Genomic DNA, 23338 nt, shown 5'->3' with positions numbered 1-23338 from the left:
CACCTATGTAATTAAACAAGGAGAGAGCAATTACGTGAGTGGAAATTGACGTTATTACTTTGAAATGTTTTTAATATCGTTTGCGGCGTTCTTTTTTGAATGTATTTGAGGTAATTTTGTCAAGTTCGAATTGAACGCGAAACTCTAAAGAGAAAAGAAGACTTACAATTGCAACGTTGTATTCTCTGCGAGTAAGCTACAATCTGTAATGCTCAGGTAGAACTTATATTGGTTAATCATTTTCTATATTGTTCCAATACAGAACAGTGTAAACTTGAAAAGCTAGTTAACATCAAATTATTTTTTTAATCACACAATATTTTTATATGATGCTTATATAATAAAAAATTCGAAATTTTACAAATAACAAATCAAAAATAAATTTGCTGGCATAGTTTTTCAAAACTTTCTGTAAGGGATATAGTAGTAAGAGGGCGCTACTGCAGTTTCTCCCCCCCCCCCCCCTTTTTATTTTTATTTTTGATTATGATAGAGAATTTTATGCTGATTCAGAAAAATATAAGAACATGGGTCTCAAAATTAACGGAAAATGCTCTAATTCGAAGTCAAAGTTGTAAAAAATCCCACTAAAAACCCTACTATTCGCCATTTTTTTTCAAAACGCTTTCAATTTTAACGAAAATTAATTACCGTTACATTGTGCAATAAAATGACCTGGTTTCCATCAGCTTTCGCATTACTATTTTAAAGTGTTATAACGAAAGTGTAATAAACGAAATGAAATTAATGGAAGATTTCAAATAAAAGTTGAACGTAGAAAGTGGAAATGTAGACAAATTGATGAATAATTATTATTGTATTATACGCTGGTTCTTTTTATTAAAAAAAACGGTTTAACGGTGACATTTTCTAAATTTTATATGTGATAAAACAACTATGAACTAAGTTTTAAAAGTTCTTCTTTTAGGAAACAAAGCTGTTGAATTCTTTTTTAAAATTCATTACAAAAGTACATTACTTGCAATATAGTTTATTCTCTAATAAATCAAAAAACGGCTATTTTCATTGCCACAAAAAATTGCGCGAGATAAACATACTTTAATGACTTTTTTTAATGTAAAAACCATGCTATAAATTTAATGCTTTTGTCAGCTAAAAAATATTCTCAAAATGGCGAATATTAGGGTTTTTAGTGGGATTTTTTTCAACTTTGACTTCGAAATAGAGCACTTTCCGTTGATTTTCAGGTCCATGTTTTTATATTTTTCTGAATCAGCATAAAATTCTCTATCATAATCAAAATTCAAAAAAAAAAAAAGGGGGGGGGGGGGGGAGAAATTGCAGTAGCACCTAGTAAGAGGTTTGCATATCAATAAAAACTGCATTTTTTCGCTTCAATCTGCCTATGAGGAATTAAGACTCCAGTATTTTAAACATGCTATTGTTTATGAAAAATGATATTTTCGGATAACTTTTCAATACAGGCAAATTTAATGACTAACATGTACTAAAACGAAGTAAAAAATGATGCTCGGGTAGAAATATGATGTTTCTTTATTGTACTCATAAATTTGGAACAAAAATGACAGAAAAAAAATGCTGTCTCACTTATCCTTTGTCCCACTTCTCACCATTCTCCCCTATATTTGAAATGTCTTTTTGTTAAAATTAATCAAATGAAAAGCCAGGTTTTCTAGCTTAAATTTCTGGGCCTGTCATTGAGGTGCAAGTGAGTAGCAGTACAACTGTGCTTTTGAATCAACTTAGATCCTCTGCTTAAGTCTGAATTGATCAAGTGTAGATAAAAAAAGTTCTCGAGTAAAGACTAGGAGAAAGTACAGAAGATAAAACTAAAATCTTAAAGTCATTGTATTGAAGATAACTTCAGCTACCAACAGAACAAAACCATGCAAATAAATAAATGTATTGAATTTCAATTACTTGTATTAAGTTTTTCTAATTGTTAATTTGTTTTTTTTAACATCTTTTTTTAAAAACCAAAAAAGAAAATGGAAATTATGTTTTGCTGTTGTTGTTGTTGTTGTTGTTGTTGTTGTTGTTCTTCTTCTTCTTCTTCTTCTTCTTCTTCTTCTAAAAAATACTATGGTTAACTTCATTCTCCTTTTTTTAGCACTTTTCAGAATTTTTCCAAAGTTGAGGAGACTGTAGTTTTTTTCTAACATGATACAGCTAATGAAAATCACTATTTTTAAGACAAAAATATCTGGAAAATAGTTCTAGAAAGAATGAGCCATTTGTTGTTAGAAAAAAGTTATGAGGCCTTAAAGTTGTCAATTTTTACCATTCAAGGAACCGAGGGGGGCTAACTGAGAGTGTAAGGCTATAATTTCTAAACCATTGCACTTGGAACTCTAAAACTGGACATTTAACCTATTTACATCATGTAGATAATGATATGTAAAATCAGAGATGGTGCCCCACAGGCCATTGGTTGAAATATAATGATTTGACTCTTGTATCAATGAAATATTTAAATTCTCTATAAAATTATTTAAATTCTCCGTAATAATATTTACAATAATTAATTATTCTAAGTAAATAGATACCTCGGACATTTTTGACAAAGGATTTAGGAAAGAAATTGAAAATAAAGTTACAATAACAATTTAGAAGAATTTTCTTTCATTTTTGATAAATATAATTACTGGATAAATCATTTGGATTCAAGACAGAAAGCTACACAAAGTGTTCTTCTAAAGCCAAAGCTGGTATGCTAGTATGTAAAATTCATATTACTTGAATATTATTTAAATGTTTCTGAGCATAAAAATACATAAGAATGACATTAATATTCAAATGCCACTTGTTCAAATTGATTATTTTGTTAAAATTATTTTAATTTTAAAACAACTTTATCAAAGCTTAAATAATTTGCATTCTATATATTTAATTTTAATTCATTTTGGAATACAGCACATTAAGCTAGAGCTTAATGTGCTGTATCAAAAATAAATGCTGTAAAAACAAATACAGAGCTGTATTTTTTTTTAGATTCTTTCAATTTCCTTGTTGCTTAATCACTTTGTTTTCTGTTCATGCATCTTTTATGCTTATGAATGACTATTACAGGTAGTTTCATTTCCCAAATGCAAAACAATATGAAACTGAAAAGCAAGTTAATCTCAGAATTTTTTTTTGAATCATCTATAAAAAAATTTTTGAACTAAAAACATTAAAATTTTTCTTCGAATTGTTTTGAAACAACTTGACAATTTTATAAAAATTTTGCTTAAATGAAATTTTAAAGTTTAATATTCCATTTGTAGAACGTAATTTTTATTTAAATGAATCAGAAACCAGGTATTCTTGCTTAAGTTTGTGAGTATGCAAGTCAGTAGCAGTATAGTTGTTCTCCTAAATTAAGCTGTCTTCCTTCATTAGTTTTACACCTAGGAAATTGGGGGTGGGGGGGGGGTGGTAGAAAGACAATATAAAGACTGGAAAATCTGAATAAATGGCATTCCTGAAAACCTTAGAAAATTAAAAAAAAAAACAAATAAATTTGGGATACAACATAACTAATGTAATGTAAAAGAATCTTAAAGGAATCATTAGCGAGTGAAATAATGTAATCAAAACAGTTAAACAATTTAAAAATGGCGTCTATATACCTTTTGTTGGATTAATGAATAATTAGCGAGCAAGAAGAATAAATAATTTTGGTGGTGGAAAAGATTTTCATGGAATTAGTTTAAGTCATTTTTTTCTCAAAAAAAAGTAAGCAACAGTTATTTAATGTAAACATAATGTAAGAGGTGAAAAACAAATATAAAAAGAAATGTTAGCTCAAAATCAATTACATTTTACAAACTACATAAAACTTTACTTTGAATAAAGTAAAAATTATAAAAATAAATTAACTATTAATTTTTGTCTTCCTTTCTTTTTTTTTTTTTTTTTTGAATTAGTTTTTTTCTCTATAAAATTTCAGAATTATTTTTTGAATAATTGTATTCTTTAAACAATAAAAATTTCAACAACAACTTATTTAATTTACTAAGTAATAAACAAATAAAATTATTGTATATTACTTTAAAGTTTTAATTGTTTTCTATTCTGATCATTTTTTAGTGGTTAAGAATAGTATTTCTCTTTTGCTTGGTTCGTACTTAATTTCAGTAATGATAAGTTCATAATTCTTTTAAACTTCAACTTGAAAAATTTCTACAAGAATTTTTTCAGCAACATTACAATAGACAATTACTACAGCAAATGTTTTTTGAAAAAATAATTCAATTTTTTTCATAGAATTAAAAAATATTTAACTGTTATATTTTTCTTTTTCATTATTTAATTTGTTTTCTATGTTTATTAATGTATCTATGATTATAACACAAATAATAAGATAATAAGAGATTTAATTAAGCTTAAAATTTTACTGTTTTGTGCTTAATTTATATTAAAGTATAACACAAATTTCAACTGTAAAAAGAATTATTTCTAAAATCTTTTTAAGTTTCCTCTCAGAAATGCAAAATGATCTCTTGTATTTGTATTCTTAATAAACAAGAATAAATGTTCTTAATGAGTAACTTTAAATATTCTTGAGGACACACTATTAGTATTTATATGAAGATTGCTTCTACCAAATTTTATAAAATGAATATCGTTGCATTATTTGCTGCATCAACAGGTTTTTGTAGTCTCGATGTTTCAAAGTTCACTTCGTTCTATCTGATTTTTTAGATCTTAAAATTTAACTGATCTAATACTGCATTTAACATAGCATTTAATACTAGAAAATTACTAGCAATTAATGCTAGGAGATCACAAAATTCTAAAATAAGGAAAACAGCAGTAATACTTTTGGAATACGTTTAATAGATTACTTTGATAAAACATACTTTTCATAGAAAGTTGTTATCAAAAAATTATTTTTTTAATGCTATTTTAGATATAAAAGTAAATGACCTTTTTGATCATACTTTCTTTATAATGGACTCTTTTAATGAAAAACCATAAAAAGCGGAGCTTTGTCACCAATCACGTTAATAGTGAAATACACCAAAAAGAGCAGGGCTTTTACTGCCAAAATAACTCGCCTAGCACAATGTTTGAATTTGGATATTACAAACCTGAATTGAAAATTTTTAAATTGAAATTATATGCTGATTTTTTGGTTTCTTTTCTCGACAATTCATAATGATATTTACAAGATTTCAATCGTGCATTGATTTTCCTTTATCATCACAAAAAATTGTTCGTACGTTTGCATTCGATGCATTCCATTTTAACATGTTTAGCTTTTGCTGCATGTGAAGATGTGATAAAATGTTTAGATACATCTTTAAATGTGTGCTGTTCACCAGTTATGGCAGCCTTTTACGCAGATTCTGACAAAATTTTTAAAGTTGAAGATTACTTTAAATCGAGGCAAAATAACTAATAGACTACAGCTAATAAAAAATAGGTTATAGCTAAATTTATCTTCAATTAGTTTTAAATTGCTCTTTGCACAGGTTACTGATGATTGCTAATGATTACTGATATTTTCTAATTCATCTAAAAACTAATTTTATTACAAAATTGATCAACAAAGTCACAATACTCTTCACTTTTACAACTTCTTTCTTGTTTTCAAAAACTTTTTCTATGCTTCATGGTCTTATCCCACATATTGGAAGTAGATCATTTTAATCTTGAAATGCTTTAATGCTTTATGAGATTTTTCTCATATATTTTCAGAAGACATAATAAAAATATTCGATTCATCAATTATTTTAAACATGTGAAGTGGAAACGAATCGCGCAACGTTCTCGAAAATAAAAAAAATCACATTTCCAATACACTGTGCACATAAAAGAATCCATAAACAAGTTTATGTACAAATAAAAACTTGTCGCACATGAAAAATCTTTTCGTACTAAAGCTAAAATAGTAATAAACTATAAATCTAAAATTAATATTTCTTTTCAATATGAAAACAAAAAGTGGACACACGTCATCTGCTATCTCAGTTACTTACCAGCTCTACAAGAATGATATTTTTTACATTCGTTTTGAAAATAATTTAAATGAATTTATGTGTATATTTACTAATTTTACTCAAATTTTGGTAGTTCTTTATTAAAATCCTTTTTTTACTATACAAATTTTAAGTCTTTTTTTATTATGTGAATAATTTATTTTGCTACATTTTTTATCATCTTTAGGTTTTTAGATTTTATTAAGTGAATCTCTGTTCACACCGTGACCTATGTTTTGTAATATTTTTATAACACAACATATAAGAATATTGAAGTGGCTTGCATAGAACTTCATTTACGCAAACACATAAATTAGTACTAACATTCTTTTAAATGACACCATAAAAATTAATTTCATAGAATGTTAATAGTAGTTTTTAACTAAAAATAGAAAAATCAGCACTACAACTGAAATCTATAATCAGATTTCTTTTCATTTAAAAAAAAAAGAATTAAAAAACTTCAATGTGAATTGGATTACTCAAAAATCTTCTCATTTCTTGTTTCCAAAATCTAAAACTGACAAAATATAAAGTTGAGATTTTTTCAGATATGTAAATGATGAAAGATAAAAAGTTACATACTATCAGAGAAATTAGTAAATTGCAACAACTTACCTGCTTTGACTTCGAAAGAACGAATCATGCGTGTTTCTGAATTTTACTCAAATTAATTATTTGATCAGTATTAAAAATGAACACTTACAAATCTTTATATCAATCTTATTTAAAACAGCTTCTGTGCTTAAGGTTTACAACTAAATAATTGCTCTAAGTCTTTGAATTAATAAACAAGTAAATTCATACGTGTCTGTCCTTCTATCATATTATTACAATATCAATACTTAAAACCAGTTTAAATGCACTTTTTAAAACATCATGAGACAACAAGTATAAAGAAACTCTTTCATGAAAACCATTATGAAGTTTTGCTTTTAATTTCTCTTTTCTTAAAAAAAAAAAAAAATCAAATATGGGTTTATTCAACAAATGTAATTATGCTAAAAAAACACAGCATGGCGTCATTATTTGACGATCATGATTAAAAATCGATATTCAAGGGTAATAAGGATATCTTCAGCATTTTGTGCTGTAAAGTTACTGATTTGTCGTTTTAAAGATAATTGTAAAGAAAGTGAAGTATTTTATTAGAATACCGATATTAATTCTCAACATTTTTTTTTTCTCTAAACGTTATTTTAATTGTTATGGAAATGCAAGTATTGATGAAATTTATATGAATATTGAATCAATCAACATAAAGGTTTGGGGGTCAAAAAAAGTTAATCTGAAAATAAACGAAAAATTCTTATGACAAATACACAAGGTATATTATCTTTATTAAAACTCCATCATTTTTTTATAAAAAAAAAAATTATCTAAATTATAAATATTGTTTTTCGATTTTCCAAGCTCTAATTTTTTTTATTGACATCAAAAAATTTTCCGTTCTAAAAAACAATCGAATCTGAAATCATCCTAAACACACGAATATTTTTTAAAAATAACTGTAACCATTGGCAGCTACAAAAAAATCGCTTATCTTTTTTTTACTTTCATTATTATTATTATTGTTGTTGTTATTCATAATCATCATCATCATCATCATCATCATCATCATCATCATCATCATCATCATCATCATCATCATCATCATCATCATCATCATCATCATCATCATCATCATCATCATCATCATCGTCATCATCATCATCGTCATCATCATCATCATCGTCATCATCATCATCGTCATCATCATCATCATCATCATCATCATCATCATCATCATCATCATCATCATCATCATCATCATCATCATCATCATCATCATCATCATCATCATCATCGTCATCATCATCATCATCATCATCATCATCATTATCATCATCATCATCATCATCATCATCATCATCATCATCATCATCATCATCATATTACTATCATTATATTTTCATGATTTTTTGAAGTATTTAAAAAAACTTACAATTTTAATAAATATCAGCAACAAAAACTCCAAATAAAAATTAAAATCTTTCCATTTTTTTCCACGTTTCATATTTTAATAAGAATTTTTTTTTTTTTTTTTCAAAATTACTTAACATTTCATTCCATAAATAATTTTTATATATTTATATATTTTACATATTTATTTAACATATCAAAAAGATTTAAACAATCAAAAGTAATTCGTATCACTTCAACTTTTTCGACTCTTAGATGTTATAAAACTTTCTTGTATTACTTATACCTTTTAAATATTTACATTTGTACATTTTTTATTTAATATATTTAACATTTTTCGTGTTTCTTACTTTAAACTTAACGATGTTTTCAAAATATTTTACACAGTACAAAATTTTTTCAACTCTTCGCTGTTACGAAACTTTTTTCGACGGTACATGATCATCAACTTCTTGACGTTCGAACCATAAAGCCATTTAGAAATGTCACCAATGAAGTTCGTGTCGTCGTGAAGGGAGAGACGTAATTCTTCTTCAGCATGTCGAACCCACGGGAGGACGAAACCTTGAAACTCGTTCTTTGATATGAAAGTTTTACTGGTGAATATCTGCAAACATTCAATTTTATGCTTCGGTGTCCATTCGTCGATCTTCACTGGATGATATAAGTCGACACGACGAACGTTGGTCGAACATAAAATTATAAGTTTTTTTTCATCCTCAGATAAAATATTTTTCTTAACAGTTAATGAACTCAACTTGTATCCTGCGTCTAAAAATTTCTCAATGAAATATTTTTCATGAGAAACTTCATGAGCAGTTTTTCCATCGTGTATATAAATATAGAGTTTAGTCCACTCTTGATCATCAATTGCTCTTTTCAAGTCCTCAGTTATAAACGCTTGAGCTTCAAAAAAGCATTCCATGAACATCTTGTGTTTAACTGAAGAAGTAGAATAATAGCATATTATTAATAGCATAATATTATAGATAGCATATATATTATAAACATATATATTATAAATAGCATAATATTATTATTAATATTTATTTATTTGCAACAACAATTATTAAAAAAAAAACAACTTTCAAAAATTTGAAAACACAATATCGTAATAAATATAAAATGGATATTATTTTCTATATCGAAGAAGTTAAAACAATCCAAAAGATCACAAGTCAAAAATAATTTTTTTTTTCATAAATATTTTTTAAAGAAATAATTTGCGAAAGACAGAAAGTACTACAAGTAGCCAAATACAAGTCAGCCAATCAGAAGCTTAGTCAAAATCAACAAATGAGCGCGCTTTTCTTTTTAAAGTCTCCTGAGGTTTTTCATGCAAATTCTTGCTTTTTTAAATTGAGATAAAAATATTTCGTTTTCTATTTCTTTGCTTTGACAGCAAAAAATATCAAAAAGTTAAATGAAAGCATGACAATTTAAAGTGGTAGCAATCGATTAAAATTGTCAAAACGGTTGGAATTAAATTTTAAAAGTTTTACACAAAAGGTACTGTATAAATCGCATACACATTTCTTTTATGGCCATCGTTTTGTAAACTTTTCAGTTAGTTATGAGAAGAGAAAATATTGAAATATCATTTAAATGTCACCAAAAAAATCAAAATTTTATAACTTCAGACAAACTAACATTAAGTCATTGCATAAGTTCAACTTTTTATCGCTTTTTCCCTAAAATCCAAACTCTTAGAAATTCTGCTCAAAATTGATTCTATCAAGTTAAAGATACATAACAACAAAATCTTGTTTCAGAAATAATAAAAAAAAAATAACAAAGAAAATGAACATAGAAGTTGGTGATTTTCATCAATGAATCAACTCCAGTTTCTCCGACAATGCTCTTGTTCAAAAAAAGTTTGTTCATCACATGCAGAGCTTTTAGAAAAGCTCAACCAGAGTGAGGGTTTAGTTGTAATTGAAAAGTCGAACGTGGAATATGGAACTGCAGTTTGCGATTGTTCTCCTCGTTCTAATTGTCATGATACACTTTATATATTCTCAGTTTTCCTGAGAATATTTAGAGCATCTCATGACAATTCAACAATTGATAGTTTAACGGGTGACAACTAAAAAACGAGACTGGATTTAAAGACATATCTCTTTAAAGAAGTAGGATAAAACAAAAAGGAAAAATTTTCTAGAAAGTATTTTTATTCTAGTTTTTATATATATAATCAGTTGTTCTCAATTAAACCATTTCTTCTGACTTTATCAACTAGGCCTGGTATAGACTGAGCTAGGCTCCGTATGAGCTCAATATCAATTTTGTTAAGGCAATAATTGATTCTAGAACGTAATTTTTTAAGATTTTCTGCATGCCAATTATTCTTGTAGACAAGGCCTTTCAAAATACTCCAAAAATTTTCGATAGGACGACATTCTGGCAAGTTTGCAGGGTTATCCGCTTTCTCAACATAATGCACGTTTTCCTTGTTTAGGTACATGATTACTGTTTTTGCATAGTGAGATGATGCTAAATCTGGCCAGAAAACATATGCACCATCTAAATGATACTTATTGATGAATGGAATAAGTCTCTTCTTAATACATTTGTTTAAATAGATTTTTTGATTTACAGCCAGTTCACTTGGTACAAAATAAGGCCGAGAAATTCCATTTTCAGAAAAAGCAATCCATAGAAGTAATTTCTTTTGAAACTTTTGTTTTGTTTGGTATTTAACTGTAGATGGAGTAGATTTTACATCACTAGTATAAAATATATCATTTCCATTGATACTGGAGTGATTTAACGTGAAATAAGACTCATCGTCAATGATTGGTTTACGATTTTTGAATTTCTGACATAATCGACTGCACTTAGTTCTAGCTGCTGCTTTTTGCTGGTCAGAGCGTTTTGGAATTGTCATTTTTTTTCTTGACTTAATATTTGTTCTTTTTTTTAATGTTTTACAAATGTGTTGCTGAGTACAGTTGAACTTTTTAGCTGCCTGTCGTTGAGAAACTCTGTCTTTATGGTCTAACATGAGTTTGAGCCTTTCAATGTTTGTCCTGGTCATTTTTTTAGCTTTTATTCCACTTCCTTGAACTCTTTGGTACCCAGATTCACTTTCAACACGTTTAATTATCTTGTAGATAGTACTTTTAGGTATATTCTCAACTTTAAAGTGGTCATAAGTGAACTTTTTACCAGCATTTTTGTAACTTGAATAAAATTCATACACACGTTTTCTAATTTCTTCTTGTTTTGAATTTATTTTTTTATTCATTTCTCTATAAAAAATAAAAATACATAAAATATTTAAAAACTAGAATAAAAATACCTTCTAAAACAGTTTTCCTATTTTTAAAATCTTATTCCTTTGAGAAGATATGTGTCTTTAAATCCAGTCTCGTTTTTTAGTTGTCACCCGTTAAGAGTAGGAACTTGATTAATAATTTTGCACTTTTTTTTTTAATAGAAACTTTCAACAAACAAAATACTTGATTTCATTTTTGTTAAAAACGAGAAACATTTGCAATCACGTTTTTTTAAATAAGAAACCAAGTAAATGAGCAAATACTTGATAGTTTCTTATTTTAAGGGGAACTATTTTACAACTCTAGTATTAAATAATTTTTTCAAATTGCATTTTATTTACTTTTTCTCACTTTAAAGCTTAAAAGGGGAAAAAAGTAAATAAAATGCAATTTGAAAACATGTTTACAAGTTCTTATCACTCTATCTAAAGATATGAGCGATCTTTTTGGTTAACCAAAGAGTTTGCTTCTGTTAACCAAAAAGTCGAAATATACAGAATGCAACTAAAATTTTCATTTACAAGTGAAATTTTAAAGTGAGGCTTTCATTTTCAAATTTAGATTAATATCATAAGAAAAATAGTCAGTCTGACTAAAGGAGACCAAATGCTGATTACGTAAAGAAAATAAAACCAGAAAAAACATAAAAAAAAAAAAAAGAATTGCAAATATTTTTTGTTAAATATTGTTACAAGGATTTTTTTGACACTAAATAATTTGTTTCTTTCACTCTTGTGCTTGATAAGAAAAGTCATTAAACGTAAGATATTCTAAACATTTCCTATATATTGCAAATTATAATCGCAAAAGAACCATTACATCTCTAGCAACTATATTTTGTGACGTCATTACAAAAGGTTGTTTTTTTTTACGTTAGGGTTGTAAGAGATTGATCACCGAACTTCAATATTTTTAGATTTTTAGATAGTTGCCTTTGTGTAATATAGATTGTATGTGAGCTTAAGTAATAACTGCCAAGTGTAAAATCCAAATCAATTCATTGAAATGAGTGATTAAAAATATTCTTTGCAAATTAAAAATAGGGATTGTCACTTTGATGCTACGAAAAAATCAAAAAACATCAAAAGATATTTTCAGCTCTATTTAATAAAAAACCAAAAAGGCAACATTAATTTGGTTTTGAATATCAAAAAAGAGCAAAATCAATAGCAGTTTGTGTGCATCATAATCGTAGCTTAAAAACCTTCGGGCGATTGAAAGTGGAGCTCGTCATGCAAACTCACTCATTGGAATATTGTGGATCTAGCGTCTATAGGATATAAGTAAACGTAATATTCGGACTTTATTTTTGGCATGAAGGGAGCATGAGGATGAGGAGGAGGATGAGGGCACAGTCTTGATGAGAGGGATTACTGGTTTAAATGAGGTGTTGAAAACAGCATCATGATGCTAAAAAAACTTAAAGCGCAGCAGCTGAAACAACAATTTTTTTAGAAAATTCAACAATGATTCTTTGTTTTTTTAGGAATTTGAAACGGTCACGTGAGTTTTAAAACTCGTGATTTTTTACAGACAAGCGTTAGAACCAGACTAATGAATGTCATCGGGTCCCGTTCGGCCGCTAAACAGGAAATTTCAAAAACTTTTTGTTGTCCGGAACCCTTTTGGGTATAGAACCGTTAAATACCCGATAGCCCGACAACCTGAAACAATCATCGAGTTCGGGTATTGAATTTTTTAATACCCAAAAACCCGAACCCGTTCGGTTTTTGACTTTATCACCGTTCAGGTCCCGAAACTTAGTAAAAGATTTTAAAAAGTTGAGAAAATCGCTTAAAGCCACTAATTTAAAAAAGGTGCTAAATAAAACTTATTTAAGCTGAGAATTAATTAATGAAGTATTTAATTAAAGTCCACAGTTAATTAAACAACATGAGTAAATGAATAAAGTTAAATAATGTGAAAATTAATGCAGTTTTGATACGAAAAGTTAATTTTCTAAACACATGAGTTGCTTTATCATCATAGAAAAAGTACAGGATTTTCACCTTAGAATTTTTACCTAACACTGATCACAAAATAAACATTTAAAGTTTGGAGATGTACTGATTCGGAGACTGTTTTCATGAGTTTCTTAACAGAAATAAATTGAAAAAAGTCTGAACCTAGTTTTAAAAAATCATTTTCGACAAATTCTTTGTCTTCTTCAATGACATACATGTCATCCATAACGTCAAATGCAACAGGGCTTCCTCGATGTCATCATCTGGCTCTTCATTTGAAATTGATAAAGAGTTTTTTTTTCTGAACAGAATTTGAACAACATTTTTCTCTCAAACTTAGAGTAGTTGCTCTTTTGTCGGAACGTAAATCCAATTCTTACGTTTCAAAAACTTAACTTCATTTTCATAGACAAAAAGCTCTCCTTTCAATCAAGTCGCGCTCTTCTTTTGCTTCTTTGGATGGATGAAGCTCAAAGAGAAGCATTCAAGTTTTGAATGCCGAAGGCTGTCATCGACGAGGAATGGTTCAATCTTGGAGTCTTCTTCCCCACTTTTGCCGAAAAAACATGATAAGAACTCTTTGACAGCTTCTTCAGGATCCTTGGCCAACTTCTGGAGACTGAACATGACTTCTTTGAACTTGGTTTTCAAGAACTTTCCGTGTTTTGGTCTGAAAAATATAAAAGAGAATTTAAAAAGTTTGACTTTCATGGTCAAAAAAACTTTAAGAGCAGAATGTTTTTCATACTTAAACCAATTTTTACTGAGTTTTTATGTCCTAATATTTAATTCTATTTACATTTTTGGAATTATTTGCAACTATTCCCTCTCATTTTATTTAATTATTCGCATCATGAACAGTTGATGAGCTCCTTTTTCAGATTCAGTTGGTTTCCGGAAATACTGCAAAGTTAGGGAGCGTTTCTGTCTTCCTCACTTCCTTGATTACGTGAAAGCTTCAGTTTTGAGCGGCCATCTAAGATGACAAATTTAATAAAAATTTGGAAAAGTAATTTACTATATCATTAAAATTAATTTTAAACAAAACTTTGAATGCTTCAAATTGTCTATTGATTCTTTGCAACTTTAAGCAATGCCTGAAAGTAATTAGCACCCTGTGAAAAAATATACAAGCATTAAGCAAAGAAATTAAACTAGTTATATTTAACTATGTATAACCTGCTTTTTCGGCTTCACTTTCATGGGGAGGCAGGTCATCTGGATTTGAAAAAGGTGTTGGATTTTCTTTTTCACGTTCACACCCTTCTTTGTTTTCAATATCAACATTGCCTAGACTTTGTGATGGCAGAGCACTTAACTAGCTGGCTAACATTTTCGAAATGTTTTTTTTTAAATCGGACGTACCTAACCGATCTTAGTTTCAAAAATTTAAAATTTATCTAACATCATTTCAAGAAACGGAAAAAGAAACAATTCTGAAAACACACAATGATGCTTTACGATCGTATTTGTTTTTTTTAACCTACCTATGACTTTTTGTAACAATCAATCAGAGTCGAGCATTTCAAATAAATGTTAAGAGTAATTTTTCCAAACGAATGACGTGAATTGCATGAGGAAATATATATCAAACTTTGTTGAAATATATATCAAACTGCCAAAAGGCCGAGTGAAAACGTGATTATTGCGAATTTATGGTTAAATTCTATTTTCGGTAATTTTTTTAGAAATATCAATTATTTTATAACAAAATGGACCTTTTTCACACAATACATGACAAATCCACTGGACCAAAAGGGATCTTTTTCACAGAATACACGACAGAAACGTTCGGGAATTATCATTTTAATAGTTAATTGGGTTTGGGTACCGAAAATATCAGTAACTTTTGGGTACCGATTACTTAAATGACCCGAAAGATTGAGTCAGGCATGAAAAATTTCAACTACCCGATTTGTTAGCGTTATCGGGTAATACCCGGTAATCGAAGTCCGATAAAATTCTTTTTAGCTTTTATTGGTGTCCGATACCCGTTCGGGTTGGTCTTGTTCAGTTCATATCAAGACCCGGACATTTCCTAGTTTGAGCTGGTGAAACTACATGAGAAACTTTACGAATTTTTAGTTGTAAAGTAGGGGAGACCAGGGCTTATTGCAACAAGGGTAAATTGCAACAATGCGGTTTAATGAATGGTTTTGTATAATTATCCTAAGTTTTTCTTAAACAATATAACTATAACTTTAACACGTCAGCTGTAAAAAACTTACAGTTATTAAAAAAAAATTTCAAAAGTTGTTGATTGATTTTTTTTCTTTCGATAAAAAAATCTAAACTTCGTTTTTGAAGTTTTTTTGGGTTTTACTTTAAACTTAGAGGTATATAACCATAATAAAGTAATGGTAAGTTAAAAAAATCTTTTCCAAACACGTAAAGCAAAAAAAATTGATTTTTTCAATATAAATAATGATTTACAATGATTAGAGGGATTATGATACCTATGGGGTAAGTTGCATCAAATTGCTTGGGGTAAGTTAAATCATTAATTAACTGCGGGTTTTGCTGATTTTACGCACTTTTCTAGTTTTTTCTAAAATAATGGACACTTTTTTATGTAACAGTGTAGCAGTAAACAAAAACAAAAACTTTAATAAGGAAGTTAAGTATATATAAGTTGTATATGTATATAATATATATGAAGCATATGTATTAGGGTACGTCACTTAAAAAAAAAATGAGCAAAGAAACTTCTAGCATCAATATTATAGTGCCAATATGTATAATAAATAAAAGTTCGAAAAAAAAAATTGAAAAAACTTTTTTTTACCTACCGGGGAACTCGTTCTTTTAGGAAGATGTCAGATTGTAAAAAATCACAAATTTAAAAAAGTCATATCTCAGTGAGTTTAGTTCGATTTTGATGTTCTTTGTGTCTAACAAATAATAAAAAAAAGGTAACATGATTGGCGTTGAAAAATTGAGATTATACCAGGGCTGATGACGCCAGAGGATCAAGGGGTCACTGCCCCCTCCCCTCACTTTTTCTATAAAGCCCCCTCACTTTTTCTATAAAATTTTTTTTTTTTTACAAAGGTTTTGAAGTTTTTAGATATGGAGGATCTTTTATAGTAGTTGATGATTGTGCTCCCCACAACTCCCCCAACTTTGAGAACCGTGTCGTCTGCCCTGTATATTTAGAAATGCAAAGTTCGGAAAAGTTGTAGGTTATTTTTAAATATTTATTTCTACATTTATTACATTGTACAGAAATATTGTTTGTATTTACTTGTATTCACCAGTTATCTCTACATTTATTGCATTGTACAGAAGTGCACATTATTTTCTACGTTTATTACATTAATACAAAAGTGTAGTTTGCGCACAATGTACATAATACACACTTCTGTACTAATGTACTATTCTTTATGTACTCTGGAAAAAGTACAATACATCACATTCTGAAATATTTTTTTTTAACCATATGTTTTTGTTTATTCATGCTAGCAATCAATAAAACTGGAAATAAATTACTTCCGTAAGTGCATTTATGTACCTCATACAAGGAAATGCGGTACAAAAGTACTTTACTTCCGGTTTGGTTGATTTCCAGTTTTGTTAATTGCTAGTATTTATTTGATATTAATAGGAAGAATGAGTGCTCCTAAAATTACTAGATTCAATTTGGATAAAAAAGAGTCAAAATTTTCACTGTATTTGGGTGGAAGTAATGATCTTAATCCTTCAGAAGTGCCTACTATTAGAGATATCCTGAGAAAAGGGTCTTTTAATACAAGAAAGTATGCTCATTGAAAAAGATATTGACAAGTATGTAATGAAAAGTTAAATTTAAAGATTGCAGAAATATTGTTTGTATTTACTTGTATTCACTTTGTTTTATTTTTAAGGAGGCTTATGTCTGTAAGAGAACTTAGTGTACAATTAGCAGACTTGGTTCTTCAACAGTGGACAAGATCGAATGCTCTTTTCAAGTTTCCTGTGGTAATAAACAAGATATCTTTGGTACAAAAAATAGAATTAGCCTGGAATAAGTTTAGTCAAATTTCTAGAGGAAAAACAACCCAAAAAACTGTTTCTACATGGGAAATTAAATTAGATCAATTGCTTGACATTACATCTTGTAAATGTGAAATCACTTTATGTAATGAAAAATGCTCAAAATTAAATAGTTGTCTAGATTTTGCACATATTCAGTGTACTTGTCCGAGGGAAAATAAGATTCCAAAAAGTGAACTTATTTGGTTAAAAGCTGAAAGAGAAAAAACGGGGTCACTATCAAAATATCAAATGACTTGTAAAGATACTAAGGAAACAGCTAGACAGGTTTCTTTAGAAAAGAGGAAGCTGAAAAGAAAGTCAAGTCTAGAAAAACAAATTAGAAAAAAAGAAGAGGAAGAAACTTCAAAAAGTAAAGATTATATTGAGTCTTTCATACGTGATGATAATTCAAATAGAATAGAAATGGAAGATGAACCTGCTTCAACAGATAAATGGAAACTAAATTTTTTGTCCATTAGTAATACTGCTGAAGCTTCTTTGAGATTTGATATTTCACCAGCTGCAACATCAGCAGTAGTTTCAGCTTTCCTTCAAGACCTTATTCTTGGTAACTTTTTAACACCTGAAATGTCCTATTTGGCTGTAGATCCTAAGAAAGTTATTAGGGCTAGGAAAGCAGTAATGACTAAAGCAAAGACATCTGATGAAATGAAGTTTCAATTACAATCTATCAAAGGTATATTTGCTGATAGCAGAAAAGATTTTACCAGAGTTTTAAAGCACAACCCTGTAACAAAACGATTTCATCAAAGGGTTGTAAAAGAAGAACACATTACTGTTACTTCTGAACCTGACGGTCACTATATTACACATTTTACACCCATGAAGGCAATACCTCCTAATAAGCCTGCTAAACAAGCAGCTATTGGACTCTTTAACTGGATGGTTCCTCGGGGAGTACATAAATCTCTAGAAGTAATAGGAGGAGATTCAACAAACGCTGTAACTGGTTCAGGGAAAGATGGAGGTTTGTTGACAAATCTTGAACAATTGTTAGGTAGAAAGTGTTTCTGGTCTATTTGTATGCTACATTGCAATGAGCTTCCTTTGAGACACATTATTGTCACTCTGGATGGACCCACCAATTCAAATGTTGGTTTCACTGGACCAATTGGAAAAGCTCTTTTAAAAGTAAACAGTATGGAAAGACTTGATACATTTGAACCTATTGCGCAGTTGGAACCATTAATCCAGATCCCTGAAAAAATTCTAAGTTCAATGTCAACAGATTCAGCTCTCTGCTATAAACTGATTACATGTTTGACTACAGGCAAGATGGACCCAAATCTTAAAATGGCTAAATGTGGCAATTTGTCTCATAGCAGATGGCTTACTATTGGCGAAGCGATTATTTTTCTCCATATGAGTAACCATGGCTTGACTGATGATGTGCTAAGAAGATTTCACTTAATTTTAAAATGGGTAGTTCAAGTGTATTTTCACATGCGGTATAAAATCAAAGTGAAACACAGTATTGTTGAGGCCCCGGAACACATAGTAACACTGTTAAGGCTGCTAAAAAAACAGGAGGATGAGATAAAAGAAATTGTTACTCCCTACATAAAAAATGGAGCTTATTTTGCTCATTCTGAATCTTTGATTCTTTCCCTTATAGCAAGCTCAGATAAAGAATCTAGGAGATTTGCCATTAAAACCATCAAAGAGATACGGAGAAGTTCGGAGTATGGAGACACTCGATTCAGGATAAGGAAGAAGGTCCAACTCAATCTGGGAGCTATATCCATACAAGAACTGATCAACTGGGACAAAGAAGATAAATCAGAACCTGTATTTACATGTCAAATACCTACAAAAGATCTTGACAATTTCTTAGAGATACCTTTTGAAGCACCCTACTTTCCCCTACACACACAATCTTGCGAAAGAGCGGTAAAAGAAGTGACAGATGCATCTGCATCTGTTTGTGGATTCGAGAGAAGAGATGGATTTGTCAGGGCTAGGTTGGCTCATAGACTATTAATGCCTAAGCTGCACTCTAAAAAAGATCTAAGAAACATTTTTTTAACAGACACTTGAATTTGATTATATATACAGTAAATATGTTTTAATATGAATATGTCACTATGCCAAACAAATGGTTAATATTAATGTCATTTGTTTTTTTCTTTTTCATATCTGACATCTTAAAAATAAACAAATTACCGGGTAGATAGAGAATTTTTTTTTCTTTCTAATTTTTGTATTATTACTTAATATTACTTGAAATTTCTAAAAAATAAAAAAAAGATCTGGTAACCCCCCGGGCTCCCAGCTCGCCGGCCCTAGTTTAAACTTGGTTTTTCGATGCCAATCATTTCCCTAGTTTTTTTCATGTGTTATACACAAATAAAATGAAAAGTTCACAGATGTTCACTGAGATATAATTTTTTTTAATTCGAAAACTTTACGTTCTGATATAAGGATAATTTACAATTTTACGGTGACAAAAGAACCAGTTCCCCGGTAGGTAAAAAAAAATTTTTTCAAATTTTTTTTTCGAATTTTTATTTATTATACATATTGGCACTATAATATTGATGCTAGAAGTTTCTTTGCTCATTTTTTTTTTAAGTGACGTACCCTAATATGTATATATATTTATGTATTATATATTATGTATATATACATGTATCTTATATGCATATTATCTATAAATTTACATATATTAATTTCTACATAATATACATATAACACAATATATATATATATATATATATATATATATATATATATATATATATATATATATATATATATATATATATATATATATAGACAGGGTGCGTAAAAAGTTCCCGCACTCCTCTGGCAACGACGTTGTTTCCCTTATTTTAAAGCATACCGTTTATTTTTCTGCATTATTTATGCTCTTCTCTAATCTTTGAATATGTTTTAACACTGAAGTTTTTAGGTTCCATGAGGAAATCAAGAGATTTGCAGCCGGCAATCGAGAGGCTAGCTATAGAGAAAATAAAAGCATCGGAGATCGCTCGTCTTCTGAATGTTACGCGGCGTACGGTTAAAGATAGCTTAAAGCGACTTGAAGAAACTAGTTCCATTGATGATCGTCGACGTTCTGGAAGACCAAAAACTGCAACTTCGGGTAAAATTGTCAAAAAAATCCGCGACAAGATTCGGTACAACCCAAAACGATCGATGAGACAAATGGCCAAGGATGAAGGGATTTCGGAAGGTTCAGTTCGGCAAATCGTCCACAAAAAGCTCGGAAAATACCCGTACAAAATTCAAAAAGCTCACGGACTTACTGATCGAATGAAAGCCACTCGTTTGGCCCGTTGCAAGAAGCTTCTCAAGCGATTCAAGAAGACGGCGAACGTTTCGACGATTCTCTTCAAGGAAGAGTGTCTCTTCACTGTCGAGCAGTTCGTGAACCATCAGAATGACCGGATAATTGCTGGAAACGTTCAGGAAGCAAAACCAGAAAGGTCGAATTGCTTCAAGGACAGCTCACCCCTAAGCAGTGATGGTTTTCGGAGCGATTACAAGAGACGGCAAGATGCCATTGGTTTTTGTCGATCAAGGAGTGAAAATCAGAGCTCAAAACTACCTGGATGATATTTTGAGGACAGAGGTATTCACACTTCGGACAGCGGTTTTGGACGTTTCAACAGGATTCCGCCCCAGCCGACAAAGCAACGGTCGTCCAGGATTGGTGCTAAGCCAATTTTCCGGGTTTCATCACACGAGAAGAGTGGCCTCCAAACAGCCCGGATTTTAATCCCCTCGACTATTCCATTTGTGGAATTATGAAGGCCAAGGTTGAAACTGTTCGTCATCCAAATTTGAACTCTCTACGGCAAGCACTCGAAAAAGAATGAGCCACTCTTGACGATGATATGGTGTCCGCCGCAGTTGAAGCATTCCCCAAGCGCCTAAGGGCGTGTATCAAGGCGAAAGGAGGACTTTTTGAGATCTGACTTGTTTTTGTTGTTTAGTATGTTATCGAGAACAAATGTTTAAACTTTTGGCACATTATGATTGTTTTACGTGTTTTTACGTCATAAATACTGAGTGCGGGAACTTTTTAAGCACCCTGTATACATGCATTCATATATGCATAATTACAATAATCATTCATATATAAATAAATGATGATGTAGGTTAAGTCGGATAAGTAGGTTAAGTTAATACTCCAGTAAAACAGCAAATTTTATGGCTGAAAAAGAAGTTCAAGAAAGAGAAAGTCTAATACTTCAACATAAACAATAAAAAACATTAAAAGTGAATTAAAATGGAATTAATGTAATTTTTTTGCATTAAAAAAATTGTTTTTTAATCAAAATGTTATTGTGTTTTTATATCCTAAAACAGAAAAAAAACAGAACATAAATATCCTAAATACTCCTCTTGCCTTTTTTTAAACTTAATTCTTGTTTATCTGACTAAGAGAATTTTTTTTTTCAAAAACAGTGTATAGTTTACTAAACAAGTCAGGTATATGTGAAGTGTTGCATGATAAATTTTATTGCAGCTCAAGAAAAATACAAGTTTCTTTTATTGTAATTATAAAATTTTTGTTGTCAAACAGAAATTACACATTAACAGGTAATTTTTCTGTGAACTCTGCAAACCTTATACTATTAGAGTTTTGTGTTGCAACTTACCCCGTTCACTGTTGCAACCTGCCCCGATGCGGGGTAAGTTGCAACATTTTTTTTTCATTTTTGTTTCACTATTGTGGAATAACTAAGTTTTATATAACATTTATCAATGATGGATTAATATGTCACTAAGATATTTTTAATAACCCTGAAAAAAAAAAATTTCAAATATTAAAGTTTAAAGAGATAAATGTTGTTTTTTAAATTTTGTTGCAACTAGCCCCGGTCTCCCCTATACAAATGTATACTTTTTTTTTTTTTGATATCTTTCTTCTGTTTGTCTTTACAAATTTTAATTATATTAAAGTCAAAAAACGACTAAAAGAATATGATAAAAAGAAAAAAAAAAACATATAGGTGAGCACTGGCGCACAGTGGGACGAAATCCCGATTTCGTGGTCTAAAGTCAAATTTTTGAGTTTTATATTTTCGTCTTTTTACGTTCAGATCTTGTTTACAGATAGTCCTAGAACAAAATTCCTAACAGGGCAGGTATATACCTGCGCTAGGGTGGCCTGGACATCAGTTGACATTTAGCCTCCGTTCGGTACGCACTAAACAAGTGGACACGTCGAAAAATTCTTCGCCTGTTTTAAAGTGCTGCTAAACTAAAGAAACTATTTCAATTGAAATTCGGCAAAAAATGGAACTTTCTGGAGGAATGTAGAATATATGGTTATGCACTGTTATTGCTAATTTTAATTTTTTTTAATATTTAAATCGCGCGACAAGTAAACATAAAAAATTGTAAATTTTTTTATCTGAAATCGATTTTCAAATGTCATTTTAAAAATTTAACCGCGGTTATCCACCTTCTTTCGACAAGGAATTGATAGTGTATAGTGTTAAATATAACATATTAAAAAAACTGGCTGCCATTGAGTGCCATTTTAATAGTGAGACTAGTTTATATGGAGGAACATGTGGTGCGACATTAATCTATTAACATAGTTTAATGTCTGAAAATGGTCATGGAAATTAGTGAATTAACATTATTTAATGGCACTAATTACTTTTTAATACAATAATTTATTATTTTAAATATATGCTTTACAAGTTACTTCTCATTCCGTTTTATGATAATCTCAAAGTTTTATAAAATAGTCCTCAAAGAACTCTCAGCAGTTATAACTGTATTTTTTTTTTACAGAGTCTTCCAAATCTTCAAATATGGAATTGTCAAGAAAAGATATATTCTTTATGGTGAAAGACAGTTTAAAAAATGAATATATATTCATCATTGATGTTTTGACAGAAGCAATTTTCAAATAAACGGAACATGTGATTCAGGAAGGCGAGGATGAAATGTCATTATCACGGTTATTTTCAAATTTTCGATCGAGATGGAGAGCAGCAGGAGGATGGAAAGATTTTTGTCGGAAAAAAAATGAAGAATGGTTGAAGGGCACCGTACAATTTTCAAAATTATCCAATACTGAATGCACAACACCTGAGAAGATTGTGAAGAATGATAATAAAAAATGAACATGTGGGCGACCTTCGCAATCCTTTGCTTCATCTAGTGATAG

General features: G+C 29.7%; 1 protein-coding gene and 1 pseudogene across 1 annotated transcript in view; one reads left to right on the top strand and one right to left on the bottom strand.

The window, feature by feature from the left end:
- LOC149893772 (LIM zinc-binding domain-containing Nebulette-like) overlaps positions 1–23338 on the bottom strand; it is a 320034-nt gene that overhangs the window by 119859 nt on the left and 176837 nt on the right. The window lies entirely within an intron of this gene.
- LOC149893779 (uncharacterized) lies at positions 16762–18722 on the top strand (annotated as a pseudogene).

The sequence above is a fragment of the Hydra viridissima genome, unplaced genomic scaffold, assembly GCF_058129835.1.
Source record: "Hydra viridissima isolate aposymbiotic clone 2 unplaced genomic scaffold, HvirCarnegie_v1 scaffold_1, whole genome shotgun sequence".
Taxonomy (NCBI): Eukaryota; Metazoa; Cnidaria; class Hydrozoa; order Anthoathecata; family Hydridae; genus Hydra; species Hydra viridissima.
The sequence above is the reverse complement of the archived record's forward strand: the minus strand, read 5'-3'. Positions and strand labels throughout refer to the sequence as shown.